The sequence below is a fragment of the Danio rerio genome, chromosome 8, assembly GCF_052040795.2.
Source record: "Danio rerio strain M-AB ecotype USA chromosome 8, GRCz13ab, whole genome shotgun sequence".
In the NCBI taxonomy this organism is placed as follows: Eukaryota; Metazoa; Chordata; class Actinopteri; order Cypriniformes; family Danionidae; genus Danio; species Danio rerio.
In genome coordinates this window covers 49,233,903-49,253,012 of record NC_141028.1, presented here as the reverse complement: position 1 = coordinate 49,253,012, position 19,110 = coordinate 49,233,903, and the positions used below count along the sequence as shown (strand labels likewise).

The 19,110-nt window shown below is 35.9% G+C and overlaps 1 protein-coding gene across 23 annotated transcripts in view; it reads left to right on the top strand.

The window, feature by feature from the left end:
- ncor2 (nuclear receptor corepressor 2) overlaps positions 1-19,110 on the top strand; it is a 202,475-nt gene that overhangs the window by 40,059 nt on the left and 143,306 nt on the right. For 3 of the 23 annotated variants that reach the window (XM_087263555.1, XM_087263543.1, XM_087263545.1), the window contains one exon: positions 6,448-6,640. The gene's annotated coding sequence lies outside the window, so the exon portion shown is untranslated. 23 annotated transcript variants of the gene reach the window in all.

Genomic DNA, 19,110 nt, shown 5'->3' with positions numbered 1-19,110 from the left:
ACAGCGTAGTGGCACTAAAAAAAAAAAATATATATATATATATATATCAATGACTGTAAAAAATATGGACGACGCGACAGCCCTTTTTCCCATTGAACGCCTTGAGGGCAAAACTCCTGCTTGACGGGCACAAACTGTCGCAAAAGACTGCTGAAATTGGAGCCAGACATGCGCAGAAGGACTGTCTGATGGAGCCAGAGGAGGAGCCGCGAAAATGAGCAGAGTCGAGCTTCCAATCAAACACTTTATGTAAAATCAACTACGCCCCCCGAACTTCTCAGCATGCGTTTGCTGTCATATCAACACAAATGGATGTAATAACGTTAACAAATATGAGGGTTTTATATATTCAATCGCGCCAGCTCCAGGCCGCAGCGCATAACTTACTCGCGGCGTCGCGGGCTGATTCCGGCTCGCATGCGGCAGCGCCTGCTCGCTCGGCCGCCGCATCTGGCTCGATTGACTCGGGCTGGAATTGGGTAGTGAGTCCAGGCATCCGGAGTAGGTCCAGCAGAGGTAACATTAGTCAGTCTGAGCTCTAAGAGATAAGTCTCCGGCAGGCGAGAATCTAGCCGGAACTGTGTTTTGCTATCTGGGTGGCTAGGCGTGTATCAGCAAACTAATAAAGCCCGAAAAAAGCCCTGAACTTAGCGAATAAACAGTGTTCCACCAGGATCATGTATGTCAGAAACTATAGTTTACTGCTGAACTCATTTTGTCATGGTAAAATAACACAGAAATCGAATAATAACATTTCAGTCTACTTCAGTCTCCTGCCGAAGCTCAGACGCCGCGCTTTGAGAAACTGTCAATCACAGCTGTCAATCACGATGACACGCCCAGCATTAAATTACTGCTAAAAACAAACTGTTTACAAAAATGAAGATCTGCACCTATTTCAGCACAATAACCAGTGCCTTAATCCACCAGAACTATCTTTCGGGACATTTTATTGCAAGTGTAATATTTTTTTTTATTTGGGCTCAAGTCTCCTTCATTAACACGGAGGAGGCGGGCTTTATGACTTGTACTGCAGCCAGCCCCCAGGGGGCGATCTAACGGCCGAAACCTTCACTCAAACGTAGGCTTGCGGCACACTTGATATATATATATATATATATATATTTTTTTTATTCCCAATGCACCCAACCCACGCTGAGCTGGGATTGAACCAGTGATTCTTTAAATGGGAGTCGGTTACTCTAACAAGGAGGCTAAAGACCATGGCCTCTAGCATCTTTTGCCTGCATAGCACTTCGTTACCTGGCCTCTGTTACACTCAACCCCCTAAACCTCACGCCCATCCCGGACGACCCTCTGCTTGTAACCCACTGGTCCTAATGCACCCAACTCGTGCTGAGCGGGGATCGAACTGGCCATTCTTTGCATGGGAGTCAGTTGCTCTATCAAAAGGCTAAAGGCTATGGCCTCTCGCTAGATCATCCTTCAGGAGGACATACACCAGACGCACCATACAGCGCCATGCATTTTAGAATTCTAAACATAATCCACGGCGCACAGCTACGACTCAGGACACTGTTCATATTTCTGCTATGCCACAGAGCGCCGTTTTAATAGTTTCATTTTAAATAACATGCGAATGTGTGCGTCTGGTGTGGGATACTTCCAAATGTCATGTGCGCGTTGTGTCTGCTTTAGAGGTCAGTGCAGCGAGGTTTACCTGCATAGGATTTCGTTAGCTGGCCTCTGTTACATTCACTCCCCTAAATCTCGGACGAGCCCCCGGGTGTAACCGACTGATTCTACTGCACCCAACTCGTGCTGAGCTGGGATCAAACTGGCGATTCTTTTGCATGGAAGTCTGTTGCTGTAATACGGAGGCTAAACACCACAGGAATGAGGTTTACCTGCAAAGCACTTCACTAGCTGAACTCAGTTACATTATATATTTTTTTATATTAAATTTTTTTTATCATTCTTCCGTTCTTTTATTCATTCATTAATTTTCTTAGTCCCTTTATTAGTTAGGGGTCTCAACAGTGGAATGAACCGCCAACATATCCAGCATATGTATTACACAGCGGATGCCCTTCCAGCTGCAACCCAACAAATCATTATTTTATTTTATATATATATATATATATATATTTTTAACTTTATTTAATTTCTCTTTTTTATTTGTTATACAATCAGAAACATCTTGAAAATAATTAGTTTGGCAAAAAAAAAAAAAAAAAATTGCTGTTAATTTTCTCACCCTCAGGTAATTTAAGATGTTGAGTATTATTGTTTTGTTTTCTGTTTTGACAAAATTTTTAACAATATGCAAAACCTGAATTATCTTCAAGATCTTCATATATTAGTTTTGTATTCTGCTAAAGGATAAAGTTGCCTGCTTCTTAGTGTAAGGGTAATAAAATGACACATTTACATTTTTGGCCACACTATCCCCTTTAAGGATGAATTATGGAGCAGTTTATCAGCAGTGTTGGAAGGCAGATGGCTGATGATGGTATTTAAAGGTGAATATGAAGCACCCGTCGCTCTGAATGTAATTGTAAGCAGAGCTGTAGACTTTTGACTCGAGGCCAGATCTGTTAATATGGATCAAATTGGCACGGGAATGCAGACAGTATAGAGTTTTAACTGTGCCGGAGGGGGGAGGGTGTTTTTATTCACAGCCCGTCACAGAGGTCAGACAGCTGCCCTGGACCATGACCCCAAATAACCTACAGGGGCCACTAGCCGAAAGAACAATGGAGAGGTCAGATGAGAGGGGAACGAGGGAGGAAAGGAGAGAGAGGGGGGTGGTACAGATGAGAGAACAGAAAAGAGGCACTGAAAAGGGGAAATACAGTCTGTCTTGTCTGACACACACACACACACACACACACAAAGGTTTTTACACAGCAGGCTGAGTGGAGCACAATAACCTCTGAGGTCACTGAGTACATGTAAGCAGTAGTGATATTAAAAGCTTTGTTTATGAGCTCAGATGCAGGTGAAGGTGCATCCTTACAGCTGTCTACTGTCATTCCTCCTACACTGTGTATATAAATGTGACCATAAACATCTTTCATTTAGATTGGACACAAATATTGCTTGTTGATATAAAAACAAAGATTGCAAATGCTTCTTTCAGAAAATCAAACCCTTTTTTAACCATCATAAATGCGTTTCTATATTCTACTGTTAAAGATTTGAGTTAGGATTTGTGTTTAATTACTAGTTTAGCTGATAATCTTTTTTGTAAACACTTTTGAAATGATATGTCACTTTCTCAAAGGTTGTTTTATTATTAATAAAAACATTGAAGACCAAATGGATGAACAAATTAATTTAATCGTTACGATTTTTTAAATATTTTTCTTTCAGTTGATTGGATTTTGATTTATTTATTTTGAACAGAAAAATCATACAAAAACAATTCTGTAAACAAAATAAATTTCAAAATGGTTCAAATGGAGCGGATGAAGCACAAGCTTATTTTCCCTACCCCATTTCCACACACATCATTTATCTATTACTTCAAGTTATTTCTTCTTTTACTTTTCTCTTTTTTTTAATTATTTTTTATTTTTTTACCTGAGACATATTTTATCGTTTTGACATGTATTATAAGTTTGATTCCATTTGTACATTTAAGTTTGATAACATAGTCCCATAAAAACATAGTATTGCAAACAACCATTAATTGAATTTCATCTTGCGTTTCTTATTTTATTTGTTTCCCAACTCTATTAATCAGGATATTCCTTTAATATATATTCAAACAACTGTTTAAATTGTTTAACATCCTGACATTGTTTGTGAATCTGTTCTAGTCTGTTTCATAATTTCACATCACATACAGTCAAATACACAAACTTTTTTAAAGTTGTCCTTGTTTTCAACTTTCCAAGATTTTGTTCTTCTCTCAGATTATATCCTCCTTGTCTTTCTTCAAAAAAAACTGTATGGATTTCACAAGTAATATATTTTTATATGCTAAAACATAAATTATCCTGTTTTAAATTGAACTTATTGAACTTAAGTATCTTCATTTAAAAAAAAAAATAAAGGATTTGTTTGCTTTAAAAAAACTCATTTTTCTGTTGTACATTCGTAATATTTTTGTTACTTTTTCTTACACGTTTTGTTTCTTACTGATCTTTGTTTTCTCCATGACTCATGTAATACATTTTTTTCCCATAAAATTAAAATGCAGGTGAAGTAAGAGTAGCTCTAGACGGATGAAATTATATAAATTAGTTATAAATTAGCGAAAAAAAAAAAGCTTCTGAGAAGCTTCACGCCTCCTACAGTATGGTGTAGTAAATAAAACAGCTGCGTTCATTCACACAGCCATGTGGAACATGCAGACCTAATTTTTTATTTTTTTTTGGTTTAATCATGCCCAAATCATAATTAGATTTGGTGTACAGTTCTTTTGATTTTTATTAATCTAAAATGTGCCTAAATCTGTGAAATTAATGAATCCAATTCTGTTTTATGACAGAGTTTTGCAATTGTTCATGCTTTCTGCTCTGTGAAAATCAAATGATCCAATGTTTATTTAAAATAATTTTATTTTACAATGATGCTGAAAATAAGCCAATAAAATTACAACTGAAACTGATGTAGTAAATCTTGGCTTTTTAGATGGCTTTCAAAAGGATCCTTTTAGTGATGCTTTGTGCTATGTAAAGGGCACCTATGATGATAATCATCTTTGGTAAGCTGTTTGAACAGAACTGTGTGTAGGTATAGTGTGTCCACAGTCATATCGGGGTGATATAAAGACCGTAAGTCACTATTTTAAATTTCCTGAAATTAAAATAGGATCCAAATCCTTTCCATTTCAAGGCCCACCGCAATGTGATATATTTAGTCCGAATTGATTGACAGTCATGTAATAACATGTTTCCGTAATGTGTATAATCGTATCAAAAAGACAGGACATGGGTAAATTAACTGGGATTAAAAGATCTGTTCAGCTATCTGTGATCATCAGTCATTATCAAATGTGATTTAAGGATGAGTTTTACAAGTTTAAAACTATTTTAAAACAGTGCATGTTAATGAAATAAAGCAATTTACTTTAGCTTTACTTTATTACACTTCAATCCTGGTTTGTGGACATTAAATCAGGTTTATTTTGTACATTAACATAATGGATGTCCGTGCAGCAGTGGGTATTAACATATATCCTGTCAAACATGCCATGCAAAAACAGTGCAAAGTTAAAGCGTGTGCTGTTTGTGTGTCTACTGTATGTGTGCGTGAACTTTGTAACAACATTGTGAGTTGTGTGACTCATCGTTGCAGTAAGGCTTGAATTTAACTCCACAACAAATACATCAAATAATCATTGGGAAAGTTCTTACTGTAGTATTTCTTACAAACATTACGTTCAATCTGCTTGCTTCATGTCTGTCACTGTGCTGTTTATCTGACGCAGCCGAGGCTGAGATTGAAGCACATAGACATGTGGGAACGGTGGGCGGGTGAGCCAGCTTTAAAGGCACAGGCAACAAAAAAGCTACATTGCATTTAGAGCAGAAAATTCCAATATTCTGAAAGGTATAATAAATAAACTGATGGGTATTTTGAGATGAAACTTTACAGACACATTCTAGAGATATTTATCTGAAATCTCGATAAAGGGGTAAAACAGGAGCCGTTTTAAAATGTTAAGAAAACAAAATTTGTTGACTGTCCTCATTCTGTGACATTATTCAACTACTGGATTTAGCTGTTCCTCATTCAAAACAATATCTTTCATTCCAGAATTGAAAAGTTCCATTCAACACAAGGCTTAAAAAAAAGAAAAAAAATTGATAATATGCGATGAGTTGCTGGATTTTGGAAAAAGGCTGATCCCTCTAGGCAGAATGTGAAGGACGAGCTGTGCGCTTTTTGCTACAAGACGTTCCCTTTCCACCACCATGATATACCGTCTGTCTGCAGTGGATAGAAATTAGATTGACAACATTTCCACAGTCTAAATGGGGTGCGCTAATTAATACACAACATGCTTCACAGAGAGTGTCAGATTCAAACTAAAAGCCAGACTGAACATTCAGGCTTAAATGCTGAAGGTGGGAAATTAGAGGCGATAATGACACCGCTGATTGAAGTGGCATTTTTGTGCCGTGGGATTATGAGAGATGTCTTGGGATAGATGAATGATGCAGATGGATGGGAACGCGCGCACATACACACACACACACACACACAACCTCATGCTGTCTCTGACATTACTGGGCCAGCAGGAGGGACCTGATCGCGGCTCATCAGCTAATGCCTTTCCTACAGGCCTTACGTTTATTACATCCATCATGACCCACAGGAGAAACCGGGGCTCCGCTTTTGTAAGAGTCAGTAACAGACGAGATGTCAGAAGCCTAAAATGCACGTGAGAGATAGAGCTACCCAGTGGTTAATTGTAGGCAGTTAGCTCTGGTTCTTTCCAGTTCTTTCAAGCTGTGTGTGCATGTTTATCAGCAGGACGAGGGACTGGAAAAAGGTAGGAAGATAGATGTAACGCAAGAGCCAGGCGGAGGAAAAGAAAGGGAGAGAGATCACACAAAAAGCCAGCCACTCCTAGAAGGGGAGAAGAAAGAGTTGGGATTGAGTGAGCGCTGTGATTGAAAGAGGAAAGAAGGAAAGAAAAGAAGAGAGAGAGAGGGAGAGAGGGGTAAGTGAGTTCATTCGTGCTGTTGGCAGGCAGCCATGAGCTTGCCTGTGGGTGTCTGTATCTGTGCCAGGGCATGTGTTTCCCCTTCTGTCTGAAGGCCTAGTCTTTCTCTCTCTCTCTTATAGAGAGCGATATCTCTTGGTTCTCATTCCACAGGAGCAGTTTCCAGGTCTTTTACTGCTTCTACTCTTTTCTCCCTTCCTTTTTTTATTTCTTGTCTTTCACTTTCCCTGTCGTAGCAGTTGTGGTTTTTCGTTCACAAAGCTCAATGATGCCAGAGAACAGTGGTAAGTTTGTTTCCAGATTTGCACAGTTCACACTGTGCCAGTAGATCAGCCAAAGCCGACACGTGTGGGTTTCACACCCAATGTCTTCCTTTTGAAATAAATCTTCATTCTCTGGGACTCATTTTGAAGAGGCTGGTCGGTGAAGCCAGCGATTAAGCCCATAGTAAAATGCTGGGCTAGTTTGTTAAGAAGAGCACTACAGCTGCAGGATACTGGAAAAATCCAACATTGCAATATTTTTTTTATTTTGCGTTATATATTGCGATATAATCAAATTTCTCTAGATGACTTAGTAACTATTTAAAAAAAAGTTAATAATTTATAGTGTTAGATTTATTGGGCTGATTCTGCAGTGGGAAAGCATCTCCATAAAATCTAATAAACAATCTATACAATTGTTGGGATCTCCCGACACATTTTCGTTGTGGTCTGTGCTGTTTGCAGTGCATTTCTGTATTTACATATGTGCTGTGAGTATTTCAATGCATAACAATTTATAAACAATCAAGAAAAAGATACAATTAAAATTAAGTGTCTTATCATTTCCCAAGTCTAATAGTTTTCAAATACAGTACATGAATGATAAAAATACAAACAATTAATTCAAATAATTGTAGGTCACAAATGGTACAATTTATCATGTCTGAATGGTTTCAAAAATCATTGTAGAATCTTAGGCATCAAAAACAGATGCAAATGATTAGGGATGTAACAATCCACTTGACTCACGATTCGATATGATTGACGATACTAATCTCACGATTTAGTCTCGATTTTTAAACAAAATTATTTGAATCACATTTAAGGGGAAGAGCCCTTTCTTTTTTTCTTAAATAGTGCACATTTTTTGCCAAATAATACATTTTCTGCCATAACTATACTGCTATTTCGAAAAATACAATGCAAACTAAACTTTAATGTACACAAACTAAAGCTGACTGTGCTGGCATTTTTAAAAGAAAAATCAGCATGTTTTCTGGCATAAGCTGTGGTCTTTGCACATTTACAATGTCCCCTGCTGATGAAAAAGCTCTTTCACTGGGAATTGAGATGGCTGGTGTGAAGTTGATTAATTAATATTACTTGTAATTAGTATGAGTATCAGTGTGATGCACTTATGAGGAGATAATCTTGTTTTGTAATCTTATTATCTAATGATAATAAGCAAATTATGGAAATGTGCATAAACTCATTTGAAAAGGTGAGGGTAAAAATAATCTATCTGCTTCTGTAACAACAAATTTTTAGTCTGAAAAATCTCTTCACACTTTCGATATGAAAGCACTGATGCACTATGGGATCGCCGTAGCACTGGTTGGAGCTGCAAATCCTCCAGTCGGCGTAGATTGGCTTATTAATAGGTTTTTTCATATAGACATCTGTGACAGTAGTTTACCACTGTGCTGATGATGATTTATGTGCATCATATGTGTTGTTAGTGTAAGTAAAAGTCTTTTTGCAGTATTTGCTGCTGTGCAGGTCATTTAATGATTCATTTAACATTTATACCAATTTGAATTGTCACATATTTAAATATATTTTCAACCGGCTCACAGTGAGTCATTACATCCCTACAAATGATACATTATTATACAAACTCAACATATTCTGTGATGTGACTGTTACGAAGAATCACAATGCGATATTGATGCTGAAACGATAAATTGTGCAGCCCCAATGACCACTTTGGTGTGCTTGTGAGACTTTGCATCAGATGCAAAATACATCTTCTTTTCTTGTCAAGCATGCCATAAAGAGATCTGTAAATGTAAAAATCCACACAAAATGTTAGTAATGCAGAAGTTTCTCAACCTCATAGAGAAGTTCCAGTTTTAATGACTCAATTAAAATATGTTGCAAAAGAACATGTGCAAGTGTGAAGCTATGAACTTCACAGTTCTGCTTTTTATATATATTTTGACTGTCGGCAGTAATGTGTTATTTTTTCCCTGTAAATTCAATTTGTTTTAAAGCATTATATTTATCTCCTCTATTAGCTCTTCTTACTTAATTGAATAAGCTTATTTAGGATATTTCTGGAATCCCAAAAATATATTAGTTTTTTTTAAAATAATGTTTTATTTTGTGATCTTATTAACTGTGTGTGTCATCTTTCTTATCAATATGTTGTTTTAAAATGATTATAACTACAGCACTTAACCTGTCAATTTAACTGAGTATCAGAAAAATCTGTTGCAAAGGAAAAAGAAGCTCTATCAAGTCATATTTACATCAGCAAATATAATCTTTTGTCTTGTAATCTTACTCTGAGACACTTTTCAATAGTCAATATCATGTCTAAAACAATGCTGAAAATTCTCTTTTGAATTATTTGTCTTTTCACATTTGCCATCGTTCAGGTTTTTGTAAAATTTTATATTGCGCTCAATAAAAGATTTATATTATTAACATATGGTTTCCTGTTTAAAATAAATAAGGTTTTGATTAAATATATATAGCCTTGGTAAACATAAGAGAATTCTTTTATAGATCCTGTGAAATTATTCAATGTTTGACTTAATGTCAACTACAGCTACACACTATATTGTTTGAGCATCGAGATCACAATGTGTGCGTCCACAAAAGTCACATCACAAGATATGCAAAGTTGAGTTAGGATTATAGATGACCAGAAACTACAGGTCAGAACACACAATATTTGTGGTGACACTGCAGAACTAAACCATAATAGAGTGAAAGTTTATCACCTGCATGTGTTTTTAAGGCCTGTGGCTGTGAGAACATTTAAAGAGTGTTTAAAGCATTTTAGAAGTGCATTAAGACGTTTAATAAAGATTCATTTTATTTAATCATTTCTATGGTGAGGATCATACAAAGCTATTTTACACTTAGTTATTCAACCTACTTACTGCTGCTCTCTCTAGAAAACCATAAAGCACGGCTTATTTCATTTTATTATCTGCTCAGTTGTGTTTATTTATGACTGCAGTTTATGCACTGTATATAATAAATTACATAAATCTATATTTATATTTAACTAACCTACAAAATCATCCCAAGTTATGACTTTTTAAGTGCATTTATCTGGTGAAATATACATTATATTGCAATATATATTAGATACAAAAAAATATCACAATGTTAAATTTTTTTCAATTCTGTGCAGCCCTAATCTCAACCAAAACATGAAGAGAGGGTAGCTCCTCCTAGGGCTGGGAGATACGGCAAAAATGCAATCTTGATAATTTTTTTCCATATTGAATGATAAGGATATATATTTTGATATAAGTTTTTAATGCTTCCAGATTTAAAAGAGTAACCCAACAATGACTTGAGCCACAAAATTAGGAGGTCCATTAAATGGTATAACATATTTTCTACCGATAAGTTTTCTCTGACTGATAAATCAATATATCTCTAATATCAACACACTTTTAGACTCCCATTGTTGCACATTTCTGCTCCGTGATTGTCTCTTTGGTCAATATAGAGTAAAAATGTCCAGGACTTACCATTGTTATTGACATAAGATTTCTGGCGATTCGATATTATATCGTTTATTGCCCCAGCCCTAGCTCCTCCCCTTAAAAAAAACAGCCAATAGTGTTTTGCTTTATCACAGCTCTGCTAGTGAGAGTGGTTGAGCTCAAGAGCATCAAATGAAAAGCAAATGAGAAGCATCTTGAAGGGGGCGGGGCATGTGAGACACTAGAGAGCATTTGATTGGTTATGATGTGATGAAAAACTGTAGTGTGAGTTGACATGATTAAAGTTGATCCATTTGGGTGGAAGTGACAAACTACAAGCTTTATATCAAGTTCAAATCAGTTTTATATCTTCTAAATGCAAATTTTGTCAGTGTTTTGAGGCGCACAAGCTTATAGATATCCTAAAAACCAATAATATGGACACTAACATCTAAAAAAATGTTATTTTATTTTCATGGGACCTTTAAAAACAACCTTTTTGAGCCCAAACTTTTGAACACCCGTGTATCTGTTGTGTTTTTATGCACTGAGTGACAATTTAATATTAACAGCACATTCCATTCAGACACCAAGTTGAAAATAATCCAGACTTTGTTGCCTGTGTCGGTCATTGTTGGATTAAACTTGTGTTTGCTGCGAGTTGTGTGTGATTTCATTTGACACAGCATGAGTGTTCATGGGCATGTGTGAGTGTGCAATGTGCCTTCAGGATGGATGACAAAGAGTTTTTGTTCCTCTTCAGAGCTCCAAACATTCCTGGACGATTGAATCTCCTCCCTGACACACACACACACACACACACACACACCCAGCACAGTAAAACACGGCCCAGCGATCTGCTCTTTCCATGTAAATCATTCAGTGACAGACAGGAAGGGAAGAGGACTGTAGTGTGCCTCTTTTTGTCTAGTAAAAGAGCTACAGGGGTTTAGAACGGAGGACCTGACTTCTTGTTTTAACGTCAGTGTATTTGGCAACACTTGATGACCTTGTTTTATGTTGTAATGTAAAGAAAAGACACACTACTGTTCATCTTTTATAGACCGACTTCTCTCATATGGTAATTTGAGTGTGTGTGTGTCTATGGAAAAGAGACTGTTGGGCCCCTAGAGATGCCAGTGGTTTGTATGCTGTGTTGAGCAGGAGGGCTAATGACACCGTAAACAAAAGGGGGAAACCCATTCGAGGAAGTGTGTGTTTGTATTTGTTGTTTGTTAGTGTGGTAGTGTTATTTAAAGCCACAAAGTGTAAAGAGCTTTTTTCTTTTCTTTTAAACTAACTTCTATCAAGGACAGCCAGATAAAACGAAAGTGCTTGGAATGTCATCCCATTGTAATCCCTGTTGTGAAACAGGCTGCAGATAGAGGACTGATGTTCAAGGTACAAAGGCTGTGTGCTGTTCGGGTGATAATGAAAGTAATTCTTTGTCAAGTAACCTTTGGATAATTAAGATGAGTGGATGCTACAAATGTTGCACAAGATCATTGTATCAACATACGACGAACATTTATGCTTTTAAGAAATGCAAATATATAAGCTTATAAAAGGAGAGGATTCAAATATTTGTTTATTTAAATCAGGAGTGCCCAAACTTTTTTGTATAAAGGGCCAAAAACTAAATATCATTGAGAGCTGTTAGCCAAAGATAAATAAACCAAACTATTTTACATTAAAGTTGCCATAAGTGATGTCCTAATTTATTAGAAAACATGGTTACTAGGGGTGTAACGTTACACTCAGCTCACGATACGATGTGTATCACGATATAATGTTAACGATTCGAAATATTTCACGATATTTGGAATAAAAATTGAAAATTAAACTGAGATGCAAATTTTAACAAGTAAACTATTTTTTATGTTTTTTTTTTTTTCAACTTGTTAAATTGAACCTTCTTTAAGAAAATAAATTAAACAGGCCTGTCTCTGGAAAATAAAACAATTAAAAATCTTCTTAAAAATATTATTGAAATGACAGAGACAAAATTAAGGAACAATTTAAGTAAAGGTGCAAAAAAAACAAGCTTTCTATTCAATTGAATTTAACAGTAAGAGCTTAAGGCTTTGCTTGGTCACTTGCGTTTTTTGTGTGTGCAAAAAAAAAAAATCCACATTTCCAGGTATTTAATTCATATTTAATTAAATTCATTTAGAGATATCTCTAATTACAATTGTGACTAGTCAAAACTCATTTAGAGATATCTGCAAATATTTTTCAATGGAAGTCAATGGAGGAATATGACTAGTCATAATATATTTGCAGATATCTCCAATCTGATTTCGTACTAGTACAGTTGTAATTGCAGATATCTCTAATTGTCATTCTGACTAGTCGAATTATAATTATGACTAGTCAAAATATAATTAGAGATATCTCTAAATATATTTATGGATAGTCAGAACAAAGGTTTAAATGCTAAAACGGCTTGCCATACGCACGCGTCTATCAAAGTCCGCCCTCTGTAGTAACAGCTCAGGTCAGCTCACGTCATGTGTGATTTTGCGGCAGGAACATTATATGAAGACAGAATGATATTTTAGGGTGAATTGTACCTTATAAATACAGTATGTGACTCTTTCAACACCATTAGGAGGTATCCCTGTCGCTGTGCAAAGTATGTAAATCACTGTGAAGAAGTTAAAACTTAAGATGTTTGACCCAGTATGCGTGACAAAAAGCGGACGAGTCTAAAGCAATGACTGTACAACCGAAATGTTGCCAGACGTCTGATTTTGAGAGGATGGGCCATCATCTATTTCAGCTCCACTCATCTTGGTCTGCTAACATTACTGCTGCTGCAATCTGAACTCGCGTGCGACAGCAGATGGAACGTAGCTCACGTGCAAACAACTCAACTAATAAGAGAAAACGGACGTCATATCGTAATCAAATCGTCATAACGCCACGATGCATATTGTGACATTTTTGCATCGCAATAAATCGTACAACGATAAATCGTTACACCCCTAATGGTTACACTTTAGTTTAGGTCATAGTTCATGCTATTAAGACACCATTAACTAACACTACTAGCTTAATAAACTACTAATTAGTGTTTTATGAATAGTTAGTAAGGTTGGGTTTAGGTTTAGGTTTTGGGTATATTAGGGATGCAGACTAGGATCATACTTTTAACATCTAATGAACAGTTAATATCTTACTTAGGAAGGTAGTAGTAATTAGCAGGAATTGTGACCTAAACTAAAGTGAACGCGAAAACATTACTTTAAACCGTATTAATTGATGCAGTATAACGTTTAAAATGATAACTTCTTGCAATAAAAGGTTACTTTAGATTTGGAATTGACAATCTCTAAACCATCTCTATTATTCTTCCTCTCTTCCCAGATGAGAACGACTATTTTAAATATAAAAATGTTGTTTTTAACAGTACTTCTGTTAACTAATTAAGCTATATTACCTACAAGCTTATTTATTATATATAAGAAAAAAATAAATAAAGTGTGCAAATTAAAAACAAAAACAAAAAACAAAATGTCTTGTATAGAGTGTAGAGGAAAAAGTAAATAATTCAGGCTGCCCTTATAAAACAGAGCAAACATATGCACTTGAGTCAGCATTTAATTATCTCTGTTCTGCTGTTTCACATGTGCTTTGTTGAGAAAATCCAAGTTTGTCAATATAATATTGAGTGAAAGTTGTTCTATTAGCAATCATGCTAGCATCTGAGAAAACTGCATACAAAATTGCATAATAGTAAGTACTACATCTGCATTTGAATTTACTACAGGGCTGTTATAAAAGTATGTTTTATACAGTATGAATATGAGTAGTGTGAATGGAATTCAGATGTACTACATTTGCCTTTTGTCGTTATCACGTAACCTTCTTTAGTCATTTGCATTGATTAGTTCTTATTCATGAATTGTCTCGCATGGCATCACGGGATGAACATTAATGTTTTAAGAAATGCATTCAAATATTAGAGCTCATCATTTTTGTTTATTAAAATGAAGTTTTATGGCAAGGACAAATGTTTTTGATCAGTACTTCCAAACATCCTGATTAAATAAATTAGTTAAACATTATTAAAGTGTGCAAGTTAAAACCTAAAATGATTTGTGTAGAGTGTAGGGGAAAATGTAAATAATGCAGGCTGCCCATATAATACGGAGCAAACATATGCACTCGTGTCAGCATTTAGTTATCTCTGTTCTACTCTTTCACATGTGCTTTGTTAAGAAAAACAAGCATGTCAATATAATATTGAGTGAAAGTTGTCCTATTAGCAATAATGCTAGCATCTGAGAAAACATGGGGCTGCGTCTGAAATCGCATACTACTAAAGTACTACATTTGCATTTAAATTTACTACACGGCCATTTTAAAAGTATTTACTTTACAGTATGAATATGAATATAGTGTGAATGGATATCAGATGTACTACATCCGCCATTTGTTATTATTATATATCCTTCGTGCGTTGGTTGCGTCGCCTTTTTCATTTTCATGAATTATCTTGTTGCATCATGCATGCGATAGTGTAGTGTTCATTAAATGTGCACTTTAGTAGTAGTAGGTCATCTGGGTACTTCTCACATACTGTTTTTCGAATACTATTAATTTGGACATACAACTCAGCTCGCATACTGTTTTTAGTGTGTGAGTATACCTCTTTCAGGTGCACACAGACATAACAGCATGTTATTTAATGTTGAAACTTTTTGTGTGCCACATAAATAACTAAATATACACATTTAATATACACTAACTGACAATAGTCTTGTGGTCAATCCCAGTTGTAAGACCAACAAATACAAACTTCTAGTTAATCATGGGGAAAATTGGCAGAAGGTCGTTTTTTTTTTTTTTTTTTTTTTTTTGCAATGAATCATTTGTTGAACTGCATCCTGATCATTACAAATACTGCAGAAGACTTATTGGAACCCACATGGACCCAAGATTCTAACAGAAATCAGTCAAGCTTGGTGAAGGAAATGTCCCGGTTTGCGATTACATTCAGTATAGGGGTGTGCGAGAGATCTGCAGAGGGGATAGCAACATCAACAGCCTGATGTAACAAGACATTTTGTGCTGCCCATTACATTACAAACCACAGGAAAAGGCAAATTTATCAGCCGAATAGGGCTCCTTCTCATACTTCAGCCTCCACATCAAAGTTCCTGAAAGCAGAGAAGGTCAAGGTGCTCTAGGATTGGCCAGCTTATTCACCAGATATGCATATTATTGAGCATGTCTTGGGTAGGATGGAGATGGCATTGAAGATAAGTCCAAAGAATTTTGATGTACTCTGGGAGTCCTGCAAGAACACTTTCTTTGCCATCCCAGATGACTTTATCAATAAGTTATTTGAGTCATTGCAGAGATGTATAGATGCAGTCCTCCAAGCTCTTGGGAGTCATGCACAATATTCATTCTTTTTTCACTGCACCATTGACTTTATATTCTATACTGTACATTATTTCTGTTTAGTGACAAGATTTTTGCCTAAGCAAAGAAAGACCTTATTGTCCTAATTAAAGAATTAGAAATTAAGGCATGGTCATGTTTCATTTTGGTAAAATAAGCGTAATCTAGAGCCTTTTGTCTTTCATATAAGCCACTTCTGATACCAAATGATCAACAAGAAGTCAAGTTATCATTTGTTGTTCCTAAAATTTGGATAGGTGAAAAGACTTTTGTCAGGTAGTGTGTATAAATTGAAAGTGAAGGCTGTGCTTTTGTTTATGTGTGAAGGTTTAATCTGAATATTGTCTAAATCTCATTATAATCTAATTCCAAAAGTCCTTGATAATGTAATCAATGACAGGATGATGGAACTCATGGTCTTGTGTTGGAGATGTTTTTAAAACACTAGGCTGATTAATCACATGTAGCTGACTTCAGCTTGCTGAGCTGCAGGAACACCATCATTCAACAAGCTGTCTTTTATCTGAACAAAGCAATTCACACTACTCGGCTTCATGTTACAAAGTAACCCTGCGGGCAACATCTTTCTTTGATGCTTCTTGTAAGGTCACTGCTTTAGCATTTTGCAAATCTTGTAGATTGTACTTACTTGTGATGTTTTTGCAAACTTCGGCATGGTTCAACTAGCTACTAAGATTCACATTTCTGCTAACTGCATCACTGACAATTCCAGACATGCCGTATTATTTATGAGCAATGTCTAATGTGTTTGGGAATCATCTGTGCTGGGCTGGCACTCTCAACACCTGGTGCTTTGTTTTTCCTGTCTCCACTTCATGTTGTGGTGAGACTGTGTGGTTGAGCTCCTCTTGGGGACTCAACCCTTGATTGACACCATCAAAACTTCTTGTCCCTCCAATCTAACCTGTCTTATTATTCAGTGATGATGAGAACACATAGGGTGGAGTTTACCCATTTTAATGTAAATATTCATGTAATTGTTGCTTGTGATTTTTCAGCCATCTGTTTGTAACGCATCATAAACAGTTCATTGTAATTGTTGTGAGCTATGCATATGATTTACTGTAAGCCTGCTTTCACAAAGCACACTAATATTTAAAGTTCCTGTGAAATTAAGATAACACCAGTTTTTTAGATGTTTGCATTAGCATGCTAGTGTTAAGGATACCGCCAAACCAGTGTGACTCAAAACACTGACAAAATTACAATTTAGAAGATGTAAATGTAGAAGGTTTTTTTTTTTTTTTTTGAAGATTCTCTTCAAATCATCTGACCAATCAAATGCTCTCTAGCATTTGACATGTCCAGCCCCCATCAAGGCACTTCTCATTCTCATTTGCTTTTCATTTAATGTGCTTGATCTCAACCACTCTCGCTGACAGAGTTGTGTTTATATATTAACAGATTTGTGTGTGTTGAGCATCAGTTAAGACAATGTTAGCACCTGTCAGCTTAAATTGTGGGGAAAACTGGATAATTTTGAGCTTGTGTCAGCTAATTTCAGCTTCCGGGTTTAAAATTATTTTTAGGGCGGGATCAAAATTGGCGACGTAGCGCAGTACTGCAAGTGCAATGATGATGCGTCGGTTTCTCATTATTATTCATAGCGGAGTTTTCTTATCCTATGAGAAGAGCCGGCTGCTTAATTATTCATGAGACCTGCCAGAACTGCCAGTGTCAAGCCCGAGCTGAGAGACACGGAAACCACGGGACAGTATTTAGCCGTTCATGAAGGCTCATATGCGTTTGTTTCCATCATCCACGGGGTTTGTTGCATGTTTTCCCCCGCAATCTTGTCAGGGCCGATCATACAGCAAAGCTGTGTGCGTGCTGCAAGCATTTTTGTCGGGAGAGCAGCACGAGAATTAGAGAATGGCGGACGCTGTGTTTTATCAGGAGTTCGTTCACATTCAGACACATCGCCGTGCTGCTGTGTTTGCCCAAATCCTCCAGATTACCAGCAGGACTAATGGTTACAATAGACAGGTCAGGAGACCTGCTGCACTGAGTCTGCTGGATACGGGGATTGAGGGAGAAGTCCTCATTTATAGGGTTTACATGAACACACATCTTTATAATGATATAAATTGTGGTTTTCTGTTTATGAAATTACGAATAACAGGGCATTAAATCACTGTTTATTTCTTTGCATTTTAACTTTGTAAACTATAAACTCTCCTCATGGTTTGTCTCATTTTGTGAGCTAACTGACATCAACAGTTGTTCGCTCACGTTCTCCCCTGCTGGCCATGCCCACTCCTGCCCGATGTTCGCGGAGCTCCACGCCCATTAATCATGCATCTTTTGAAAAAATTCTGAAGTAGACTTTACCTGAAATTGGGAGGTGTCATGGCCCTTTAAAAATGAAACGTTATTGATTGTTTTTAAAAAGATTGGGCGGTAACGATAATTAGCACAATATATATATATATATATATATATATATATATATATATATATATATATATATATATATATATATATATATATATATATATATATATATTTTTTTTTTTGATGAAACGATAATGACAGTTCGATAAGTGTTTGATAATGTTTATTCACTATGTGTAACGCTACACAGGCATTTTAAAAAAAATTTCTTATTGAACAATAATATACATTAACTTGTAAGGTAATGCCTTTGCTTGGTGAAAACTCGAACAGTAAATGCTGAAAAAAAGATTAAGAATGTTCTTTGTTTATTACTATTTTTTTATTAATATTGTCAGATAGCTAAGACATTTCACAAAATGTGTTGTCAGCTGCACAAAGGGATTGACATGCTGAAAATCCTTTAAAATGGATAGATGTAACAGTTTGACATTTATCGTGATAGTTATCGAAATCGACTGATGTGAAAAAAATCATCGCCATATCGCCCAGCCCTATGTCAAACATAGAATAAAAAAAAATGCAGATTTAAGATCACTTCACCGTATTTTTAACTCTCCAGCATGATATTGGAAAAATCTGACATTGCAATATCTTGTTTTGCCGCAAAATATTTAGCAATATAAATATAACTTCACCTTGTGATTTTGCACAGCGTTAAAGATTTCATTAATTTAGATCAACCGGGATGATCAAGTCTTATTCTAGGCAGTGGATCTGCTTAAATTATAATAAATTGCAAGCAAAAATACGTAAATAAACGGCTTTAAGGTTTTCTGAGGAGTACAACAGCATTCATGTACACAAATTGAAAAATCAAATGTAAAATAGCATGGTTGTCATTGCATAAATAATTAAAAAATACTTAATATTTAATCATATCTTTATCTTTTAATCTTTAACAAATAATCCAGTCATGCAGATACAC